Source organism: Rhopalosiphum padi, chromosome 1 (assembly GCF_020882245.1).
Source record: "Rhopalosiphum padi isolate XX-2018 chromosome 1, ASM2088224v1, whole genome shotgun sequence".
Classification (NCBI taxonomy): domain Eukaryota; kingdom Metazoa; phylum Arthropoda; class Insecta; order Hemiptera; family Aphididae; genus Rhopalosiphum; species Rhopalosiphum padi.
In genome coordinates this window covers 86,669,144-86,674,037 of record NC_083597.1, presented here as the reverse complement: position 1 = coordinate 86,674,037, position 4,894 = coordinate 86,669,144, and the positions used below count along the sequence as shown (strand labels likewise).

Sequence of the window (4,894 nt, the reverse complement as noted above, 5' to 3'; positions counted from 1 at the left end):
TAGTCTATAAATAGCTCATAAAAATACTTTGAAAATTATACCACATATTGAAAATTTTCACAAAAAAAACCACTGTAGGAACAATATAAAATATATATGCTCCGCTTAGAATCTAAAATAAGAGAAGAGAGATGTAAAGCGATAATCGTATGATAATCGATACGGAGGTTCGGTAAAAAACAAACGTCTGCTGCTAGGCGCACCAAAACAAGTTATGTATAAATAATTTTCACCGCAATAGAAAAACAAAAACCAATCTGACGCCGATCCGTTGCAGCATATAATATACGTAGATAATATTCGTGTCTTATAGTTAATATTATCGGAAAATAAAATGTCAAAAATAGCTGTTTAAACATGTTATAATGTATCTATAATGTAATCTAAGATTGTATATTTGTATAATCTACGGTATAAAATATTTGACCTTACATAATATGGTACCAGTACCCACCTGCTTGCGTATGACGCTGCATCATTATTCCTATTCGTCATTCTAAAGGTATCATACCAGAATAAAATTTCAAGTATAAGACAATATTGTCAATATTGTATTATTTAATATACTATTATGTAAAACCCGAAACCAGGGGTGTTATTTCAGAATTTTACAAAATAAAATTACCGATTACCAACCATAGGTCTATAGTAAGATGTACTTACAAAATAGGTATACTCTTTGTTAAAAAAAAATATTATTGTATATTAATTTAAATTTGAATAATTAGAAGATGCAGTTAATGATAATCAATATTTAAGTACATATTTAATGTTTATAATATATATAATATATTATTAATTCAAAGAGATAAATTCTCTTTTTCTCAATTAAATTTGATTACATTCATTGTAAAAATGACTAAAACTATATTAAAATGGTATTATTCGTAAAAAGGTCAATAAATTTCAATAATAAATCTGTAAAATATAAATAAGAACGTTTAAGTGATGATATATTATGCATATTGCATAGCCACTTATCCTAGAGGCTAGAGGTTCTAACATACGGTAGAACTCTAATCAAGCAGAATAATATTTACTATTATATTATAGTCCTATATAAGAGTACAAAAATATATCGCTTCCATGTAGTATTCCTCCGGCAACGTTTTAGACGGCTAGATATTTTATGTTACTCTAAACAGTTAACATACAGCAATTATGAGTAATACATGCACAATACACGTCATATATTCATATCAAAAATTTAACACTGTTAGATTGCTCAGACTTAATAGCTGTATATGAGCAGTTAGATAAGTCATACATATACTTTTCAATTACAATATTATCAAAATATAATATTATAGAATTTCAAAATAATAAATAGGTATGTATGTTTATTTTAAAAATTACTTCTGCATGTAGTCTGTATATTAGCTGATAGCTCGATTAGCTCCCCACTTTCACACACGTGGCAGCCGAGTAGCCGACAAGCATCAAACATCTACGCCCTATGGTTTAGCTAGTCAATAAGGAAAAATGTCAATACTAAAAGGCGAGTTAACAGAAAATACAAAATAAAACCAATTAACGTCATACTATTTTATATTATGGAAATGCAGATACATCCAAAGTGGATTCATCCACTAGGATAATGCTGCTAAGCTGGCGGCAATGTCTCAGTCATAATAAAAAACAAGTATCTCATAAATTACAGCAGTTAATTTTGTATAAGTATAGGTTAATTAGTTTAAATTGGTATGGAAATTTTAAAATAGATAACATAGAAAATGGCTTAGCATATTAATTGTATATTTAGTATATTATTATAGTTACTATTATATATACACAAAGGAAGGCGTCTTAAGCAAAATGTACCTCCCTGCAACGTTTGCGAATCTATATATTTAACACCTTTTCGAGGGGCTGCATCTATAAGAGTCGGGCGTTTACAATATTATATAGCTCTCTTCCCCCACTCTAGAAAAAAAGATGCGAGTTGTACAGTGACTTAACGTTGCGGTGAACTCTAGTATGGATATTTTATTGTAAAAATATTACACAGGTATATACTATTTTCACGAACACGGCCGGCCGTGTATAGCTACCGTTAGTGGTGATCGTATTGGATTTTTTTATGTTTCTATACCCATGACGTCCGGCCGGTAGGAGATAACGAGTTTCGTAATGGTATGTATAATGTACGGAGTCAACTTTTTCTTCTTCTCCTACTCCTCCGGCTCTGGATACATACGCTGTTATTAACGTCGTTGTTTAATAATAATACGTACGGTGGCGCAGCAGCTGTGTGCAGTACGACTTACGCGAGTAAGAGACGGCCAGAAAATCTGGCGGTGGTTATTACTTATTACCACTACTACCGAGTTACACCGCTCAGTGGGCGGGGTGTTGAGGTCTTTCTCCGTAGACGGTTCTCACCCCGTCCCACCACATCGTTCCGCGGCAGAGGAGGCAACCCGAGAGAGCGAGCTCCGACGGACCATTTTCAAACGAAACGAGTGTATTATAATATACATGTCGCCAACACCCGTGTCTGCAACAACACTGCATACGTATACAAACTGTACAGGGCGATTATTTTGTGCACTTGCACAGTAAACACTCATTATATCGAAAAGTATTTACGTTTTTGAAAATAATTTTCAATACTTGAATTAATTATGATGCAATAAACAATATTACTTACCGAAAAATGCTATATTTTTCAACATCATAATATTCTATAAGCTATAAAGTGTTCATTATTTTTAACGATAACATACATTTTAACCATTTTAAGTATTATATTTCGTAGTGAAATTTTTTCTGCGAATTTTATTAATTTTAACGTAAAAAAATCGAATTTCGAACGATTATAATAAATTGGTACTAATAACTATTAAACTAATTATGACTAATAATAGTATTTAAAGTTTAGGTGACCAGAATAGGTAACCTAATTATCAATATTTTGTTGGATATCATTGTACCGTGTTCTACACTGTGCTACAATTCGTTCCTAATTTGATTTTTATACATAACAAAATTCTCATTTTTATCATGAAAAAAAAATGTTTAAAAAAAAGTAATTTTGAAATAATGAGTGATTACTATTGTCTATTGAAATAATCACTAAGAATAATATTGTATATATAATTACCTGCTTCTACATCAAACTACAGCAAAGGTAACGTGGTTTGATACATTTATAAGAAATTAACAATAGGTAATTATTTTATTATCGCGTAATATTGAAAACCGAATTATTCCTGTATTAATTTGTCAACTATATTATTATACATTTATATTTATTTAACGTACCTACCTACCTTGTGTGTAAAAATTGTGAGTATATTATTATTTATTAAATCTATATTATTTTAGTACTTGAATTTTAAGCTTATATGTAGATATGTAGTAGAATTTAAAAAACTTTTAATACCTACAATTAGAAAAAGTTAGAATCTAAACTATTATTTCTTGGTAATAATGATTCAAAAAATAGTTTGTCCGTTTTCAGTATACTTTATTTTGAATAAGTAGTTTTAAATATTCTCTACATAGCGAAATTTGAAGTAAAAATATAAGATATTTATAATTTATGTATTAAGAAGAGCTCTGGTCGAGAAGCAGCAGTACAGTAACAGTTATAGGTTCCTACTTTAGATAATATTGAATAGGTAACCGAAATACACGAAATATTATTAATAATTTTAATTACTCCATTAATAATAATAAGATGACACTGAAAATAAACTAAAATAGTGAATACTAGGTATTTAATATACAAATATTAAATTATTTAAAAGTAAGTGACAAATTAATCCAATACTATAAACTGTAAAATAATTATTATAATAATAATAGGTATACTTACAATTAAAACTCATTAAACGTGAAATAATTTCAATAATTTCAGAGTTTGTAAATTATTTGACACCCAATTTCAATTAGGTATATATATCAAACAACAAGCAATGATTTTTAGGTTTAGATAATTACATAGATAGATTAATAAATGTAATTTACATGGTTTTTAAGAAAATTCAATTGAATTATATATGGTTTGAAAATGCGCGGTTAAATACTAATTAGATGGACTACCGTTGTTATCATGACGTTCGTTTTTCAATATGATAACATGATAACATGAACCGAAGTTACCCTAAACGCGTTTATATGCTCACGTTTTGCCACGTCCTCACACCGAGGCCTTGTGGCGCAACGGATAACGCGTCTGACTACGGATCAGAAGATTCCAGGTTCGAATCCTGGCAAGGTCGGAGAATTTTTTGTATTTTTTTCCTAGGCCAATTTCCAATTTTATCTTTCCGCCAGGGCGCCAAACCACCTGCCTATTTTTCTCGCACAATCGATACGAATGATTTTAATAATTATAATAATATTTTATTGTTTAATATAATTTACAAATAAATTACCTTTACTTTTCAATAATGATTTTTATGATTATCACATCTGATGACCGAACGACCGACGAGAGCAGTGCTTGGATTGAGGAAAAAATTAATAGATGAATGCAAAAATAAGAATATATATCTGAATATATAAATGTTTCATTGATTAGAATTCTGAATTTAGAATATAATAAGAAGGGTAAATAATTACGACCACTTATATCAGTTATATCTCACTGAAAGTGTCTGTGACTTTCAACATTTAGATACTCTTTCATTGTCCGTCCCAGGTCCCTAGACTCTAGAGTCCAAATGCCTAATTTTCCTCAATTCCCTTACTGCCTTAAATATACCTCTCAACAGTCTCAACCTTTCCTCCATTCTCTAATTTGGAAATTGTCACCAACAAAATACCTAATCAACTTAATTTTGTTATCTAACAATCTTGTTTTCTTTGTTGTATTGTTTAATTGCATATTATGTTTGTGTTTAGTTAAGTAAATTATGTAATTGTCGAGCTAAATAGTATTGTACTT

At 29.6% G+C, this 4,894-nt stretch overlaps 1 non-coding gene across 1 annotated transcript; it reads left to right on the top strand.

Annotated features, from left to right (window-relative positions):
- The first annotated feature begins 4,153 nt into the window (after positions 1 to 4,153).
- On the top strand, positions 4,154 to 4,226 carry Trnar-acg (transfer RNA arginine (anticodon ACG)). The gene has a single exon. It is a non-coding gene; the product is annotated as a tRNA-Arg (tRNA).
- The last annotated feature ends 668 nt before the right edge of the window (positions 4,227 to 4,894 follow it).